General features: G+C 37.2%; 1 long non-coding RNA gene across 1 annotated transcript; it reads right to left on the bottom strand.

The window, feature by feature from the left end:
* Positions 1-18,190: 18,190 nt before the first annotated feature.
* LOC116713673 (uncharacterized) lies at positions 18,191-18,970 on the bottom strand. The gene is made up of 2 exons (XR_004337905.1): positions 18,769-18,970; positions 18,191-18,246 (listed from the first exon to the last, which is right to left on the bottom strand). It is a non-coding gene; the product is annotated as an uncharacterized LOC116713673 (long non-coding RNA).
* Between the last annotated feature and the right edge of the window lie 1,458 nt (positions 18,971-20,428).

Here is a 20,428-nt window from a genome sequence, read left to right as displayed (position 1 = left end):
TAAATTAGTCTGTGGCTGCAAAACCTTCCTACAAAACATTAGCTTTGTTTTTATCATGTAACATTTCTTACTGTGCTGGGTTTGATGAAATAAACTTGTACTGAACTGAATGTGAAGGATTATTATTTAATTTTAGTTAACCTTTATTTGATCAGACAAATCCCACTGAGATTAAAAATGGCAAGAAAAACCTGGTCAAATTATGACTGCAAAAAAAAATAAAAAATAGCTTTTCTTGAAACTGGAAATTCTTACAAAATAATAGTGTTATGACAATACTATAATCTACACAATAAAGGGGAAGACTGCTTAATTGATAGCTCGAAGGGTAAAGCTCTTCCATCTGCAAATAAGCTGAGTATTCTTTTTTATATTTAAAAAAAAATCCTTTATTTAACCAAGTAAAACAACATTGAGATCCAGATCTCATTTTCAAGAGGGACCTGGGTAGAAATCTACATAACAACCTGGATACACAAAAGTGAAACAAAGTGAAACATATGCACAAATAATGTATCCAATCAAATTAATGAGAAGTTGAGTGGAAGGAAAAAGTAGCTGCTTTTTTAGAGTGTGGACAGAGTCTGCATGGAGTCCAGTGTGAAGTTTAAAGTCAGTGATGGTTTTCGATTCCATGTCATTTGCTGATTCATCGTCACCATCATTCTTCACTTTGCTGATAAGCTTTATGGAGAAGCTGACTTCATCTTTCCAGCAGGACTTGGTACCGGTCTGCTCTGCTAACGGTACCAGGTCAGGACTGGTCAGTAAAATGACACCAGAACCAACAAGCCTCAGATTGAGAGCAACCTGGGCTTTCTGAACTCCTCACCATGGCAACAGGCTGATCGCCTCCATGCTGTGCTGCTTTGATACAGTAAGTCATGCAAAAGGAACTCCAGCCAATTAGCAGTCAACGGATCAATCTTTCTGTATTAGAACGCTGCTTTTATAATTGTGAGAGAAAATATATATATATTTTCATCTGCTGTAAACCATGTCACTCAGAATCAGTGGTGCACAAAGCAGAATGCTAGCATTTGTGATCTGATTAATTTAAAGAAATAAACTTTTTGATGATATTCTATTTCACTGACAACCTAAAATATGCAAATTTAGTACAAACTTGATACACGTTTCACCATTGGGGCTAATATGAAGAGCAGGGTTGTTCAATATCATGACTGAAAAGTTGTTTTAAATTCGTAATAGATTCAGTAAATCTGAGTATGTGGAACTCGATGCTGTGCATTAAGAAGGAGGCAGTCTGAGGTCTATCACTCTGCTGCATATTTCTATTATCGAAGGTTAATCTTAGATTCCTCTGACAGGTTTTAGGCGACACTTCCTTGACCTCTTGTCTGTTAAGGAATAAGCTCAACATATTTTATTTTTAGACTCTCACACCTCAGTGTGTCTGCAGCCAAGATTTCTAGTTCCTTCACTTCTTTCTCCCCACCCCACACATTGTGGTCATTGCATTTTACCAATGTTGCATTTTATCCTCTATTTCTTGTGGATACTTGTCAAAGTTTCCCCCAGAAAACCTGCTAAGCCCAGATGGTAAGCAGCGTTAGGGACGTTCACCTGCGTCCAACGAGTTTTTGTGTTAAAAAATGCTTAAAGTTACAAAAAGTCAGAGGTACAAAGCCGGCATCACAGTTTAATGTGTCAGCTATAAACGTAGCTGAATTCATCTGGTTACCGTGTATAAAAACCTTATTTAAAATAAACAAAAGATGATTAGCCTGGTGGAGGGGCAAGTAAAGTCCGGTGGCCCGCCAGGATTATGATACACTGGAGGAAACTCTACTTGTGTCTTATGAGCTGAAAAGCAAAAAAAATAAAAGGGAAAACACAGGAAAAGGAGTAGTATGCAAAAAACTTTTACTTGAGCCAACTTCAAAAATTTTTTAAGAAAGTCTGGATGACTTAAAACTTCTGCAAACCACTGTAGACAGACATGTTTCTCATGTCACTATGTCCCAAAGGAGTCAACAGAGAGTTTTTTGTTGAAATTAAATTTTTGGACACAGTTAAGAGTATTGAATGGGACTCCTGTGGATTAACAGTTGCAACTACAAAGAGTTGTACAGTAAATCTGAATCATAGCAACAGTAAAGCTGAACAGATGACACAAAACCTCCGTAACGTTACAGAGAAAGAGAAGAAACGACAAATCTGAAGGGATTCGACTGCTGAAGACGTCAGAGGAAGATTAAAGTTCTTGATAGAACTGGGTGGAAGTAATTAGGACCACAACACTAAAAGGTTCCTACAGCTGTGAGGCAGAAATGATTTACTCACAACAGCCAAATGATCACAGATCCCCTCCCTTCGCACTCCCCTGCAGTGTCTGGATTGAAGGTGTTTTGATGTAACTTCATTCGCCTGCTGAGAGTTGGAAATTAGATATCTGTCGATTGTGAAAGATTAACCTTTTCCTAAAATGTTATTGCCTTGGAAAAAAATGTGGTTTAGAGTTATCTGAAAGTTCATTTGTCAGTGATTTCCAGCAAATGATGTCTGTGTCCTTTTGGTGAGACAGTTTGAAACTCAACGGGAAAGAAAAACACTGCTTGCCTGGGGGGATTTCATTGATGTAGAAGAACATAGAGCATAGCTGGTCGATAAAACGAGACTTTAAGAGCATCCAGGGAATTGAGTTCTACATGCACAATAGGAAAGGACGGCATGTAGCGCCCATGAAGCTGCTCTCATAACCACACACTGCAAAAATACTAAATCTCACCAAGTATGTTTGGTTTAATGCACTTGAAATAAGATGAGACTAACTGAAAAGTAGCTTTTCAGCAAGATACAGGAGATTTTTTAAGTAGATTATTCCTTAATATCGATGAAAAGGCACTAGTTCCACAGTATTCAAGTGGCAGATTATTTCAGTGATAATAATCTGTGGAATAATTAGAATCTTTACCAAGTATTTTTGGTCTAGTTTCTAGTGCAATACAATTCAATACACTTGAAATAAGACAAAACAGTAACACTTTATTTGAAAGGTTGTGCATAAGACTGACATGACTCTGTCATAAACATGAAGGAGACTTCATGAATGTTTATAACAGATGTCATGAAGTGTCATTCAGTTAATAATGACACTTTTAATTAAAATTGACTTTAAAAGTGACATTATTACCCGAATGACACTTCATGACATCAGTCAAAACAGTCACCTGTTTCGACAAGTTACAAGTAAATTTTCAGCAAAAATATAGCCGCTTGTTTTAAGTCAACAATTCCTCAAACTTGATAAAAAAGTACTAGGTCCACTAGCAGATTATTTATTTATAACAAAACATTTTTCTTATGTTATAAGTGAAATAATCTACCAAAGGAGCTAGTATTTTTCTATATTAAGGAAATATTGACTTAAAACAAGCTCCTATTTCTTGCAGAACAGTTACTTGTAAGTTAGTTTTGTCTCATTTGTACAAGATATTTGCACTAGAAATAAACACTTTGTAAGATTTTGTGTTTTTGCTGTGTAATCTGCAGAGATTAATGCCACGCTTTCTGTTAGGCAGATATCAAGGGTACAGTCTGGGTCGTGTACCAAAGGTGGCGCGCACGCAGGGTCAGACTGATTGATTGCTCCGACACCCAGAGTTCGCCGCTGCTGGTGTTCTCCCACCTCTGATGCTGCTCGAAGGTCTCGGCAGCCGCCTCACTTTGGACTTTAAAAAAGAAATTCATAAAAAAAAACACCGAAACTCTTTGCGGACATTTGTCAAGGAGGGTCTGTTGATGTCAGCTCTCCTTGGCTGCCTGTCGGTCTGCCGTGGCTGGCTGTTATTGATGACAAAGCAAATAAAAAGTGAGAGAATTAGAAGCACATGAAGCATAAGGAGTTCTTCCAGATGAAGACAAATGAGTGGCCGGCAGCAAGATCACTGGCTTCTCTAAGATTTTAGGCCAGGATTTACAGTCTTCCAATTACTGTAAAAAATTTTCAACTGTGAATACAAGCATAAAGTCTGTATGCTCACCTCTCAGGTCACATGTGTTTCATATTTCCCATTAGCCACTCGGATTTCACGATGACAACCTTTTTCAAGATGACCAAATTTCTGAGTCTTTTAAACCAATTATTCCTATAAAATGTTGCTTATTTTTATGACTTGGATGAATTTTATGTCACAACACATTTTCAACTTTGATCATCCTATTCATACAACTTTAAAGTGATAATATGTAGAAAAAATCAGATGCCAAAACTGAAACTGAGGACTTTGCTATTTGCGAATCTCACACCAGTCATCAACAGGAAGGAGATGAAGATGTGTGATGTGGTTTAGCGGCTTAGCAATTTAACAGTTTAGTGGGTTAGCATTAGTGTTGCTAAATGTCTTTTTATTTGTTTGGCTGTTTTGCCTTAGCTTCAGCTATTTTTTACATTTCTTCCAAACCCCTAAGCACACAATTGATTCTTGTTTAGCGAATTAGTGGCTAGTGAACAAAACTTTTTAACTAGCTGTGCCCACCACTGGAAATAACTGCTGCCAAATTTAGTGCAGACATGTATTCTACATTACAACCAGGGATCCCGCTGTCCACATGTGGCATCATAATTAATACAGTGAGCAGAACTAAATGGTTTAATTATTGTTTTTAAACGGGATTTAAAGGTTTCAGTAATTACTTGCCCTCTGGGGGGGTTACTGTAGTTGCCCCTCAGGAGGGCAGAGCAACATTTTTCCCCGTTGTGTTGGACAACTCATTTGCTCCCTAATGGAGATGAACTGGTTGAAGCGTTCAGCAGGAGAGTAAGGATCGGAAGGCCGCCTGTCATCACGGCTCCGTTTTCATTACATTCATCGCTGAACATCAGAAAACCTGACAGGGTTGTTGAAAATTGCTGCCAAGGTAGAAACGTCATGCCAGGCTTCAAATGAAGACATACGGCCGTGGCAAAAACGAAAGCACACACTGGTTCATTTCTACAGTTTCAGTTTATTTAAATCTAGCCTCTAGTGCACAAAAGCACAAAGAGGTTTTATTCAAGATAAAATCAGAAGAGCTGTGTGTGGACGTGGCTCGCAAACATTCTATTAGTTGATGGGCCAGCAAAAAGTATATAGAATTGGAAGGAAAATGGGAGTTTTCAACATTTTGTCTTAAATAAAAATTGCTGTCAGATAGATGACATCACATTTGACTCAAGTCCTGCATAAACTCATGACTCTTCCACTCTTGTCATCGTGTTTGTTGTCAAAAATCTTTTGGAATAAGAAGTTTGATTTATCGGGAGAAGGATAAATTCCATTTACTGATGTCTAAAAAATTCCCAAAACTGACAGTATTGTCAGAATTATTTTTTACTCTTTTCTATTAGTGAACATCAATAAATTAAAAAATATGACAAAATTCAATTTATGCCATTCCAGATATAAATTACACTTCTTTAACCTTTCAATTGGGTAATTTTTCAGGAGCATGATTTGTGTTTTTGTTGTAAGTTATACATATATTCTTTTAAATCCCTTTTATGATTTAGACAATCGTACCACAAGATATTGTGATAAAGATTTTCAGTCCATATCCCCCTGGAGGAGACGGTCTCTTGCTTTTGAAGAGGTGGTTTCACTAATGATGACACTTTCTATTTTTAATCTTGTTTAATCAACATGGGCACTGTGAATTTTTTTATTATTTCCTCACCAAAAGAATTAAAAAAGAGAATGGAATTTTCTATGGCTCTATAAAAAAAGTATTTTTCAATTGAATTGAATATATAAGTAATTATGAGTTGTGGGATCTTGTCAACATATTTTTATTTAATACTTTCTACAAATAAATGCTGCAAATTAGCACATTTATTCACACTTTTTCTGTTAGTCATTAGGAGTCATAGTTTATTAGGAGGTTTCTGAGTAGAATAATGGTTTGGAAATTATAACAACCCATTTCAAGGACACAAAGCTGTTCTCCGATGTTCTCATTACCTTTGAGCTCCTGATGATCTCAAATTGTGTGATCTCATGGTGAATGAAGAGAAAATTTCAGAATGGGAGGATTGTTCATAAGAGTGGAGCGAAATGAGGCCAGAACCACATTCGTCATGTCTGACGGGTAAATTTCTAATCATAAAAATGGTTACAAATGAAGGCATTGTTCAGAGACATGGACCGCGCAACCATTCAGACTAATTTCTAGCCTCACCTGCAGAACTGATTTGGAGAGTAAAAGCGGGATGAGATTGTGACCAAACGGTGACCTGGCTTCCTTTCAGACTCTTTCTGTGACTTTTGGTGTCAGTAAGCCTTTCAGAGCTGAGAAAAAAGTAAGAAAAAGACTTCAGCTGCAGTATTTTAATAGGAATATGCTCAACTTTATCAGCGAATATATACAGAATAACTTAATAAAATACAGTGTCAGCAAGAAACAAAGTTTCCATCACGGATCCAGAACATGCTGTAATCTTTAAAAGTTCTGCTTATCCATATGTAGTGATAATCCATCAAAATCAGATCTAGAAATTCATGCCAGTCAGCAAATGAAGGCAAGGACATTCACAACTGTCCAAGCATTTATCTCTTACCTACATTCATAGTGCAAAACAATAATAAGTAGCAAACTAAAAGTCCTAGATGTCAAAAATCACTTCACTATCTTAAATAAAAGAAATATTAAACAGTTGACAAACAGTTTTAGTCGGATATTTATATACACTGAATAAAAAGACGCAAATAATTTTTTTTCTCGCTGTCTGAAGTTAAAGCTTTTGCCCAAGTCATACAGTTTAAAAGACAGTCATCAACATATGTAAAGTTTTGAATTTGCTACGTCAGTCAGTCACCACAAGAGGCAGCAGCGGCTGCAGCCACTTCCTGTGCTGATTGTTGTCTGTTTGTTTACGTTTCCACTGAGTCGAATATGTTACATCAGGTTTATCACAAGGTCTCCTGTTTCAGAGCATTCAGTCACATTATGCTTATATTAAATTGCAGCTGTGAATTAACGCCATTAAAGAATTTAGGAAGCTCAGAAAATTGACTTCAAGTGACAAACAGGTACAACATGGTGGTTCCTTGAAAATGACAACTTTTATTTAGCATATTAAATAACATAAGCATAGTTGTGCAGTTGTCTTTTTGAAATCACTATGTAATAGAAGCTCTCAGTGAGTTTTATTCAGCTGGCTAGACTGAGGGCAAAAATGGCTTTTTGATTTTAAAGGTTGACCTCTGACCTTGTAGAACCCTGATGTGTCACATTTAACCTTTAGGTGGCAACACTGTGCAAAAACGTTTTTGTCCAGGTTGTTCTTCTGGCCTTCCAAAACGTGACAATTAATACTGTTTCCGTTTCCGATCTTGACAACCTGAATGGTTGCACATGTAATTCATCTTGGAGGTGAGAATTTTTATTCTTTCTTTTTACTTTCCTTTGACTCGTCCCTTTTAGGGATACAAAAATGGCCGCTGTTTGATCCTAACAAACTTGGACTGGTTACACGCTGTTCTGTTTACTTGCTGAAAACAAGGAAGGAGGGCAGGTGGAAACTCAGGAGTCTCAACAGAAATCAAACAGAAGCCCCATTAATCTGCTCTCACTCGCCCTCTGGGCCCCATGAGGCTTTTTCTTTACAAGCGCAGCTATGCATGCAGCTTTATACTGCCTGTTATCCCCACTTTACTGTAAAATGCTGTCATGGTTTAGATTGAATTTCCTCATCTAGATGACTCTCTGTTACAGGAGCTGCAGGAGCTCCTCTCACGACACGCTCCCCTGAGGCTCTTGCTCACCACCCCTTTAGTGATTCACTTTGGAAAAGCTGTCACTCCTGGGTGGGGAGGTGGAACGGTGTACTCCCAATCCTCTGTTCTCATGAATTCACATGAGGCTGGTGTGCCTGGTTTTGCCTTGAAAAAAGGAACAGCCTATATTCATCAGACAGATTCCAGGTTGAGGAGAAACTCCTCGGAGCTGCAGCTCCAGTTCATCTCACTGCTGCAACGTAGGGATGAATAGTTCGTTCCACTGATTGGTAATTAAAATAGTATTTATTTCCACCTTTGAAAAAGCATGTGTAAAAAGCCCACAAACACTATAATATCATTTTATCATCTCAAAGAGAACAATTTAGAACATTTTGTACTTCCATTTGTGACTCAGATGCTTCTTTTGACAATGTTTTTAGATGTCCGGGAGATGAGTCATTTCAAAAACCTACTGATTGTTAAGTCACATTGAATGGACACTGTGCTGTTACCTAGCAACCCACAGAGTGCTCCAGGATGTTTGGTTAGCTGGTTTTACCAACGTCTGCGCTGTACAATGACTGCTGGAAAAGACAAGTGTTCTGTTGTTGACTTTGCATTCAAAAACCACTTGCTCTATTCTCACTGGTTGTACAGGAGGCTCTACTTCTGCTTTTCAAAGATGTACGGTTGTATTATTTTGTATCTGTTGGCAGCCATTTTTATGTGCAAGTGTAAACGAGTTGGCGACGTGGCCAACAGCAGCTTATTTGGATTTAAAGTGACAGGACGCTCTAAAACAGCTCTAAATAAGCAGAACTGAAAGACTAAAATCTTGTTATCTCGGAAGAATTTTATGCAAAAAATATAATGAATGTTTTATGTAGACCATAAACCTACCCTAACATGTTCAGGGAAGCATAATAGGTCACCTTTAAAATGTGAAAGACAGACAAACATCTTGTTCAAGTAAAGATGTGTGTTTATCTTCAAAAGTCAGGAAATTCCCTCAAGAGAATTTCTCAGCTGAACTTGCAGAATTATAAGAATAATAGAAAAAGCTGAAATAACTGGAAATGTGAGAGGAGAACCAGTGATTTTATTGCCAGTGAGGATAGTGATAAGAGCTCACTACAATAAATTAGGGATGCTGCTAATGGTTATTTTAGTAGTTATTAATTTCATTCTGACAGTTAATAAAAGATTTGAATTAAAAAATGAAAATGTACAAGAAATTCAATTTGAAAAAATGTTTTAGGTGATAAAATGTTTCATTTATGCTAATCAGGTGAAGCTAAAGCTGGAGTTCTGAGTAGAATTGGCAAAATGGGGTTGCAGAAGCAGCAACAAATTTTACTGTTGCTTGTGACACACCTTCCCCAGGGGTCTCAACACATTATGAATAAGTTGGTGACCTGTTGAGGAGCAGATCAATTCATTACAAAACAACAATTCGTCACAGACGACCTGCAAGACCAGCGAACAAAAGCGCCACTGTTTCAACTATAATGCCTTGAATGCAAGACTCATGCTTAAAGAGCTTTCAACACAGCCACAAATATGATACTTTTATTTAATTTTAAAAAACTGAATTCATTTTAAACTCAAGAACTTTGTGTATCATGTGATGAGATAGCTGCAATATCTCCCAACAGCGATCATGCTTTTATGCAACAGCTCATAACTGCATTTTATGACCTAATACCATATGTTCATTCTGAATACAGTTTAAAGGGATGCAGAGGCCAGAGGAAACGGATGCATGACCTTGTGCTGTGTGAATAAGTAAAAAAAAAAAAATAAAATCTGTATGCCGAATGAAGGACGAGCGGTAGAGCACAGATGTAAAGACATGGTCTGGTTCTTTTAATGTGGAAGATAGATCGCATTCAAAGCACTTTAAACATGGAGCATAACAACCAAACAGATTCCTACCATCTAAATCAACAAAATCATAAGAATCTACCAGCAGAAACAAAATTCACTACATTAGTTTAGATACGCATCTCACTATGTATCAGATTAGAGCTTGGTTTGTCTAAAACCAGCAGTTTTATGAATACATCCATCTTGACTCCATCATTTTCCCCCATTACTTTCCAGACTAAAATTGCTCTAATGTTTGGTAAGATACTTACAACTTCTAATTATCTCTCAAAACCCCGCTTTGAGAAAAATTAACCATCCTTTTAATTGTATTTTCAAAACAAACAGAAGTGGATGCATGCACTTATTCTTTTAGTTTTTCTTTTTTTGGGGTCAAACTTAAATGTTTCAGGTCAAGCAATCAAATTTTACTTTGAAGCAAAAATAACCTGCAGGGAATTTTTATCATTTAAATAATGATTATATGATGGTGGGCAGTCTTTTTCAACACAGAGGAAGAATTTTAGCTCCCTCTTGTTTGCAGAATTACTTTTATTTAGCAGGCAAAGTGCTATACGTCATAAATCACATATAATATAAAAACAAGCATATAAAAGAGCAATAAAATGACAAAAGCCTTGTAAAACAAAATGGCTTTCAGATTGTTTTTAAAACGTCTGCAGAACTCATAAACCAGGTTTAAGAGAATGAAAGGCAGTTCAAGGTCGTGCCACGGCATCTCAATCAGATTTAAAGGTTATAGAAAAATTTCTAAAGGTGTTTTCACACGTCATACTCCGGTAGATTCAGTTTGATTGAGGATCAAAAGTTCAATATTTGTTATACCTTCAGCTGCTGCAGTTTGCTCTCACACTGTACCTTTAAAAAAACACCTGTTCACCTCGACAACACAAAAACCTCTGAAGAAGACACTGAGTGCAACTTCCCATTTCATGAAATGTAAACAAACATGGACTGGCGTCAAATTTTAGCAGTTGAAAGATTTCTCTTTTGTTTTTGGTAAAGCTATTTCTTCCTCTAGCGTCAGACTCAAATTTGTTTTGCTTGTTTTTTCCTAAAATGCCCTGCAATATAGTCCACTTCCTGCTTTTGGAGCGGCTTCCAGTCTGCTTGGCGTTCACATATGCATTCAAACTGCGCCAGAGTTCACTTCAACTGAACCAAGGTTGAAGTTTGTGAGCGGACCAGACTTTGCTTTGTTGGTGGACATCAGAGTTTGACTGTCCATTCACACTTCCCCAGAAGAACCAGACTTTCTAGAAAATTAAATTCAATTAAAGCGGACTAATCACGACTGGTGTAAATGGACCCTTATGTCTTTTGGACTCCAGCAAACAACAGCAAACGCTTTTCCACACATAGAGAAAACAGTAGTGAATCTTCCCTACTGAATTTATTGTAGAGGTTCATACAGGAGGTCACAAAATAACCCACAATAACATCTAAGGTACTTCAGTGTCCATGATTCAACACTAAAACCAGAGACTGCGCAAGAATAGGATCAATGAGGGCTCCAAGGTTCCATTTTCCATCCATTTGTCTTTCTCTACTAAAACCCTAAGTCCTGTTGAGGGATGAAGGTAGGAATCAATCCCAGCATTCAATGGGTTGGAGAAATGCTCCGTCCTTGGTAGCACATCAGCCAGTTATTGCTTATATGCATGAACTGAAACATTGATGATTCAAAATGTTCTTTTTCCTCCTTTTAAACCTTTATGTAGAATGAGCTGAACTGTGCGTCACAATGTTTCATTAAAGTCTGCCTGGATTCTAACAGCAGGACTTCCTGTTTTTGCTTTAAAGCAGGTTGTATCCTCTGTTGAGTCCAGAGTGAAGCCAAAGGAACTATTGATAGTTTACATTTTAAGGAACATTTATTACAATCTAAAACTCCTTTTATATTAGTAAAAAATGTATTATGTATTCAAAAGGTAGTTCATCTAATTGCCATCCTGGTGTTTTCCCAGGGATTCAACGGAGCTGGTTTGATGTCAAATTGAGTTATGTGAAATGTTTAATAAATTGTCTGACAAATTAGATCATGCCGGCTTAGTCCACTGATTCCAGGCAGGATGTTCGTCTAAGAAAGAATAAGACCAGATTTCAGTTACACAGATCAGTGAGATGAGAGGCGCTCATGACATATTTTTCTAAGGGATATTCACTTGACTGGCTCATTAGCCTTTAAGCTGTTCTCTTCAACCTCTAACATGGATCTTTGCCCATTTTACCAATCTGTCAGGCGACTGAGGTTTCTGTAGCTCCTTACAGTGAGACTGAATGCAGGTCATGTTGAGAAGAAATCAAGAAATGAAGCTAAAGATGCAACCCTGCAATGAGAAGCAGGTACAGACTATAGACGGATGGATGAGTTGGTCATAAGGACACAATCCAGCCAATCTTTCTAGTTAGAGTTGGTCGTGACCCCAAAAAACCAAGATAGTGCACTAAAAGTGAAGTTATGATGTTATATAGATTTGAGTTCATTTCACGTTTAACAGTCTACCTCCAGACAGACATAAGCCCCGCCCACTTCCTGGTGTGAATTTGATTGATTTTATTACAATCATGGCTACACAGCATGTGGCACTCTGGATTTCTCCCACTCTAGTAAGTGTTTGGTTTCTTCTGTGTTGCTTTGGCAAGATTACAAAAATGTCTGCTTGCGGTTTAAGTATATACTTACAGTTTCAAGATTTATTATTCATCTTTTTTAGTTGCTATATCTGTTAGGACTGCATTTCTTGTTAGTTTGATTTTGTGACTGCAAATGCACCCATTCATGTCTTCCAATGCTTAATGTTGTGCATCTTGTATCGTGATTTTAGATTGTTTTCTTCATCTATTAATAGAACTATATGTACTGTTCTCTTTCCTGTGAATTGCACAATGAGATGTTTTGTTTTTGTGCTGCTTATCTTAGGGTAAAGGATAACATTTAGCTATTGTGCTAATTCCTACATATTTACATTGCCATGTATTGTGGTAATATTGATTTTTCTTGTTTTTTGGACTTTTTTCTGTCAGGACAGGAGATGGTTATGTGTGAAGTTATTCGTTTTTACAATGTACAAACTAAATAATTTTCAAAAACAGTTTTTAAAAATCAACTACTGTGATTTATTTAATACACCTGCTTTATTGTATAATCTTGTAGAAGTTCTTGCTGCTTTCTTGTGTATTTCCAGATGTAATTTAATTTTTCCTTTTTATTGAATTTAGGATTTTATGTCTCTTTAGTTTTTCTCCCCCTACAAACTTTATTTTATGTTTGATGCTATAAATTTTTATTGGTTTTTATGTGGGAGATTAACAGCATAGTATCTGAGTCTTTCTGAGGGTTGACCTTCATCTCCTCTCCAGTTTTTAGTTTCCTCATATTGGTCGGTGATGTGCGTTTCTTTTACAGTCTCTTGGATTGTGGTCGGTCCTAAACTTGTCTTGTATCTACAGCTGGCATGTAATGTTAAATATTATTTTCAAACTCTCTTATTATATCTATTTTAATAATAGTGTAATCTTGGAAAAAAGTATTTTGCCTTATCCCAATATTTCTAAATTACCATTTTTAATTTTACCGGATTTGTTGGTTACATTTAAATTGGATATTTGTACAAGACATTTCAACAACAAGGCAGTTCAAAGTGCTTTACACCATTAAAACGTAATACAGTTACAAATAATGAAGCAAGCAATAAACATTACATTTGATATAATACCATAATCAAAATCATCAAGCAAATATGCATCAAATATATTACAATGTTCCAGTTCTTATGAATCAAAGGCAACTCTAAGCAGGTGAGTTTTAGCCTTGATTTAAAGGAACTCAGTGTTTCAGCAGTTTTTCAGTTTTCTGGAAGTTTGTTCCAGATTAGAGAAGGATAAAAACTGAATGCTGCTTCTTATGTGCTGAATATTTTCCAAGCGACTTAAATGAGAGAAAATTCAACATAAAAACTTGCTGAAATGTAAATAATGAGAACATTAGAAATAAAAGCAAAATTGTCAGCTGATTAATTGAAATACAAAAACTTTAAGCTGAACATATAGCTAAAAAAGCTGAAATCGATGCAAAGCCCTCTTTTGAAGAGTAAAAAAAAATGAAGACATTCCAGAAAAGCAAAGAAGTTGATTTGCTAAAAAAAACAACTTTTAGCAGAAAAGTTCAGAAGCACAATTTTTAGCTTTTTCACATTCACACAATTAAACCTGCAGTATGTGTCTTTATGAATTTATTTATTTTTTTACATATTTGTTAAAATTATCATTATGTCGTGTCAGAATAAGACAGTAAACTCAAGCTACTCTGCCTTGTTCCCAGTGCTCCCAGTACTAACTGCAGAAATACACTACTCAGTCAGAAACAACCAATCAGAGCCAGGGGGATGATCTTAGTACTGTCAATCACTCTTGTGCTCAACCCTTCCCCTAGTTCTTTGCTAAGCTACAGCTGGTTCACCACAATGTAGCCTGCCATGAATGCTAAGGCTAATTAGCAAGACCTTTTCACAGATTACCTGCCTGATATTCATCTGTCACAACATGGTGAAACTTTTAACAGATATGTAAAATACATATTTTTGTAAAAAGTACTTACTACAGCTTTCAATTAGCTGTGGTCTGGTTTTGTTTCTCTTTTCTATTCACAAGTTGAAATAACTGAGTGAGCACGGCACCGGAGGGATTGTTTTGGACTAATTGAAAGCTTTTTATTCCTTCTTCTGAATGAAACTTGTCCATATGCTGTGCATTTATCCTTCCTTTCTTCTATGCAAAGTGTCAAAAGGTTAAATTCAAATTCACAGAGCTCCTAGCGTAACCTGTTGCAAGTAGTGGCCTTCCCTCATTTAAACGACCCGAACGAAGTAGGTTACGTTGCGTAACACAGAAGGAGGAGGTGAAGAACATCATGTCTTCTCGGTCCCCATGTGGCTGCAGTCAGAGGAAGAGTGAGGACGGCTGTGTTTTGGAGGTGACACTTGGTTTTTCTCAGCGCTGACAGATAAACATCTCCCTCCTCTCACAAGTCTTCAGGCAAACAGCTGAGACTGGCCCCGTTCCAGAAGCTCTGTCTTCGCCTCGCTCGCCCTTCGCTCTGCCCTCTTGACATGATTTGAGCTTGATCTGAAATTTGCAGCACGTCTCACTGAGGGAAAGGGAAGGCGTTGCGATCTTTGCTTATACTGTGTTGTAACTGTGTCCCAGGTGCATTTTGTTGACATAAAAGAGCCGAACATTCGCTTGTTTGACAGGTTTCTGTAGAAAGCTAGTTTTACTCCCTCATTTGCAGACGAAAATATTGGAATAATATAACAAAACGAGAAAACAAGGCTCAAACCAAGTTCATATTATCTTGGTTTGGTGAAATTAGCAATTATGCATCACGAAACGCTATGTAGATATTGTGCATTTATTCCCAAAACACTTCGCAAGGGAGAGTGAATTTCTTGGAAGTGACTGCAACCGGAGACATGCATCAAGAGGCATCCAGTCTGGATTTCCAGAGGCAGTTAAGGTCCCAACAGACAGCCAGCTGCTCCATCGCCCTCCTCACCTCAGGCCACCACGCTTATTTAGAAACACAGAGATGCTCATCACAGCCACATGGGAGGCTAACATTTATCTAATCACTGATTTCACCTTCCCTGCCTTGGTAAATTACATTTCAGGGCAAAATTATAGCCCCAACTGTGATCATTTCTCTCATTATTTTACCTTGCACACATAAATGGCATCATTCCACAAAAACAAAAAGCTACCAGGGTCAACATTATTAGCCCAATAAACAGATGTTGCACAGTGATGTGCTTTAATTTTGAAACGCTTTAGGCTTGCAAAATTAGTTCAAACTGGATGTTTTCTCCTAATTCAGATCCAGTATAAGCACCAAGAGATTTAACTCTGATTTGAGAAAGCATAGTCTCAAAAATAATTCAAGTTAAAATAACAATTGTTGATCCTCAAAAAGCAAAAGGATAAAAGCAATTCAAAAAGAACCACAAAGCAAAAAAAATTACAACATAAAAAGAGTAAATCTCTGCCATATAAGCTCATAAAGACTGAGATCAATCTTGGAAATTTTCTTGAAAAAGCAAGGAAATTTCTGAGATTGAAAAGCTGCTAGAGAAAAATGCTGAAAATTTTAGATTAATCTCAGATTAATTTCCAATTCTTGGAAATGTATGAGTTTCAAATGTGGAATTTAAAAAAAAAAATTCTCAGATTAATCTAAGAATTTCAAGGATTTTGTTATATTTTACATTGACCAAAGCCTGATTTTATTACATTATTACATAATGCGGCATTACAAGCCTTTGCACAGGAAAATGCAGATTGTGATGTGGACAAACATCTTAGTGACGTTATAATACCACCATAGTAAGATACCTGTTGGTTACCAAGAACACAGCAGTTTTCAGACTGCCTTCATCATAAAATAAGGTTTCCAGCCACGATATGAAAGGTTGTGGAGAATGTAGGGTGGTCTCAATCTGGGGTGAAGTGAGCTTTAAAGACTCATTAGCATGTAGCATACCAGTGCTAAACATGTGCAAGGTGTCAGGAAGCGAGATGTGAAAAAGTTCTTCCTCATACCTGGAAGTGATCCGACATTTACAGAGCAGTGTGGAAAGGTCAAAGCTGTGCAGCAACATTGGAAGCCCACTTGTACGATATTCATCACAATACAGCTAATGATCGGCATAATGCCTTGCTCTCTGACTCAGGACAATGCTAAAAGGTTAGGACAGCACCAAAGTCATTTACTTGCGCGATCACAAAGGTTGATGCAGGTTCTTGTTAACTGTTGCATATCATTAGCATGTGTGGCAAATGTTTGGCTTTGTGCATATTCACAAAAGAACAATTAGCATTTATATAGGTTCCAAGTGTGAAAGGCAAAACGGATTAAGATAACTACAGGAAGGGTAAATGCTGAGGTTTGACACATGTGATTTAACATTTAATTATGCTCCACTTTTTAGTTTTCTTTACAGATATATTAACATTCGCTGCCGAACTTTAAGCCAAGCAGTTCAGTCCAATAGTAGGTTTATGATATCAAGATGAAGGGAAGGATTTGAACTTTTGCAGCTTTTATTTCTCTTCTACCTTCCTGCGCTCTTCAATAAGATTGCATCCAGCTGCCTGTGACCTCGCCACCATCTTCTCCCGATTGACCAGTAGACTAATGTGAATAAATGCCAGTCCATTTACTTCACCTGTGCGTTTCTAGGAAGGAACTGATAATTATCATTCGTCTCCTGGTGGGGGTGGTTGTCTGGGCCTTTCATGTGACAGATAAGAAGGCAGGTAAAATAAACTGGGGAAGGGAAATGTGTAATGTCATTTCGGCGGACTGGCATCTGAAGAAAGGTCCCAGATGAGTCGCCAAAATCTTTTTCCTTACCATCAACTCTCCCTCCTGTAAGAACACAGATGCAAAGTCGGGGTCATGTCTGTTTGATCTCTTAATGTTCTGCTAAGGCTGAAGGTGAAGGAAAGATTCGGACACTCTCATAGGTCATCTCTGCTTCACTTGCAGGCAAATAAAATCTTTTATTTTAATCAGACAGGAAAGTACAAAGCTAATGTTTTGAAAAGTAATTTTGAAGTAAGTCAGAGTTAATTAAAACTCAGCTGAAACCTGAAGATTGAAAATGGAGACAAAATGATAGTTTTTTTTCCTCCAGATTTCACAAATGAAATAAGATGTATAAACTCAGGCATCTGATTAATATTTTACAAAATAAAATCCTACATATGAATTGAATAGCTGAACATTGTAGCTTTTCAAAACATACTTTAATTTTAGCATTAGGGTTTTAAAATCTGATTAATCACAGGGTTGCTGTACATTAAATTTTCTTTAATGAACTGAGTTAATGAACGAGTTCTAAATGTTTTATTAGGGTTGTTAAATGCTTAAAATAGGAATATAACAGGCAAAACATGAGATAATTTCTGATGTCTTTCATGCTTTTGTATTTATCATTTGGTTTAGGAGCCACATACTGGCACTCCAGGCATTCCAAACTTTAATTATAAACTAAAATAATTTCTGACAGATTTACAGTGGCTAAGCTCTAAAACCAAATTAAAACCAGTTTTAACTCAGAATAACTTTATAATAAGCCACCGATCTTCAAAAAACACAATGGTTGCCTTTAAATGTCCCTTCAGAGGAAAAGCAACTATAGAGCATTGAAATTGAATTCCCATATAGTCATTAACTATTGAATAAAAACAACAAACAACAGAAAGACAGTGATGCCACAGCACAAGCGCATCCTGATGCACCAGAACACTGAGATTCACATCCTTCATCCCGATACACGCGCACTATTCAGAGCATCAAACTTTACACTTTAAAGAAGTGTCAGGATTTGATATTCCACCCAAATCAACTACATTTTTCCACATTTGGCATTGTGCGATACACAGTTTTCAGTACACCAGCATGTACTGTGTGGCTATATAGTAAACAATGTGACTGTTAATTAGGTTAGGTTCTCAGTTATTTGCAGCAAACAGGATGGTGTATCGGTCAGGATACAGGAAGGAGGACATGAGATCAAAACTTTAACTTCAGATGTGAGCTGGTTTATTTGTCTTGATGCTCAGTGTTGCCAGCAGTCTGTAATAACAAATAAATTGCCATTAGGCTAACATATTACCGGAATAGAGGTTTAACTAATACAAACTCAAACAAAAATATATAATGAGAAATAAACTCAACCATCCACGTTTGCATGTAAATCCACAACATACACAAATAACTCAATTTACGTAAAGGTCACATCATTAGGCGCAGCCTCGGTGAAAACACAGACAGCCCTTCGGCTCAGTTTAGCATAAGAGGCACTTTGGCGCCATCATGTGGCCAGATAAAATCACTACACAATGGCGGCAGCTGGCAGCGCATGCCCGTAATTACTATATCTGCCGCAATAACTCAATGGAAAGTAATAACAGATGCAGCCGAAATGCAGCTACAAACAATGGGATTTAAGGTAAACCTACGAAGGCTGAGCAGGTTCAACTGAGTTCCCGGCGCTCAGAGGGCCCCACAACATCGCATACTCGTTCTCCCGTCGTTAACACATATAACAAACTGAATCTAGAATGAACAAACAGCACGCTGAATGCGGTAACTTACTTTCTGTCATCAACTTAACACTCGGAGCATCACTTCTCAGGACTACACCAGGAATGCGGTCTCACATGCTAAGACTGTAGCAAAACTGACCCGGAAGTATATTAAATTGCTCTCTTGAGCGGTAGCGCAGCACTAACTGAGACTTGCGTCACTTCCTAGGGTAAGTTCGAAACCAATATTACAAAATAAAATACAAAAAATATCAGCGCTTTTTATACAGTGACAAAAGTTTTTTCTTTTTCCCATAAGATTTTTGTTTACTTTTGTCCTTTCAGCTACTTCCATGTTCACATAAGTTTCTTTCTTCCAAAACTTCACCTGTTGGTGATATTTTACAGTGTATACCTACTGGATTATCAGTCACATTCTCCCAGATATTCACTGGTCCATATTTTTCTTTTTCTGGCCGGTCATTTCAGGCTTGGTCTGACTTTTTAGTTTCCTGATTTATGATCCTTAAAAAAGTGATTTATATTTCACACTATTTCTCCCCAAACTATTCATCACTCAATTCAAAGCATCTTAAACATAACAACAGCAAAAAATTATTTGTTGTGTAATGGCACAAAAAGAACCTCAAAGGGCAAATACAACTCACAACCTTTAGACTTACTTATTTAAAATCAGAAGAAAATGCTCTAACTTACAGTTCACCTATATTAAATAGTTGGTTTCTCCTTTCACTGACGGCCTGTCATCGATTTATATCATTACATCAAATATATACCAACATCTTCAATATTACAATAGTTTTATGGGGGCGTTTTTCTAAGACGGAGGAAAAAATCAGCCTAATCACATTTATGTCTAAAGAAAGCAGGCTGACCAGAGGGACTGGCTGTGGGTTGCTAAAGCATTTCTCTGAGCTCAGTTAAGAGGCATCTTCTTAGAAAAGTGAAGCAAACAAACAAAACCCACCAAACAAAGGATTTGTTTTTGTTTCACAGATTACATACGTTTTACCATAATACCAAAGCTAAAGCAAAAATATCTATAGCTTCTGTCATGTTACACAGACAAATCTCATTGTATTTTATGTGACTGGGAGAATGGAGGAAGAATTATACGAGGTTTTCACAATTTTTTCCAAGAACAAATAAACTGAGAAGTGTTTTGTGCACAAGTAGTTGTCCTTTGATTCAGTGGTTTAGATCAAATTTATATGTTAGAATGGCCCAGTCAAAGTCCAGCCCTATATCCAACTGAGAATCTAATCTTGAAAAAAATGTATGTTCACAAACACAATCCATCTAATCCAGGAATCTCAAACTCCAGGCCTCGAGGGCCGCAGTCCTGTAGTTTTTAGATGTGCCACAGGTACAAAAACGCTGGAATGAAATGGCTTAATGACCTCCTCCTTGTGTAGATCAGCTCTCCAGAGCCTTGATGACCTAATTATTCTGCTCAGGTGCGGTGCAGCAGAGGCACATCTAAAAGTTGGAGGAAAGCAACCCTCAAGGACTGGAGTTAGAGACCCCTGATCTAATCTAACAGAGCAGGAGCTATTCTGCAAAGACGAATGAAGTAGAAAAAGTATTTCTATCCAAAGTTTCACAAAGCTGGTAGATTATTCCAACAGTTTTACAGATGCAACTACAGCAAAATGTCGCAAATTATTGACTGAGGCAATGAATAAAAATGCATGCCACACCTTCCAGAT

The sequence above is a fragment of the Xiphophorus hellerii genome, chromosome 22 (genome assembly GCF_003331165.1).
Source record: "Xiphophorus hellerii strain 12219 chromosome 22, Xiphophorus_hellerii-4.1, whole genome shotgun sequence".
NCBI classification, from domain to species: Eukaryota; Metazoa; Chordata; class Actinopteri; order Cyprinodontiformes; family Poeciliidae; genus Xiphophorus; species Xiphophorus hellerii.
The sequence above is the reverse complement of the archived record's forward strand: the minus strand, read 5'-3'. Positions and strand labels throughout refer to the sequence as shown.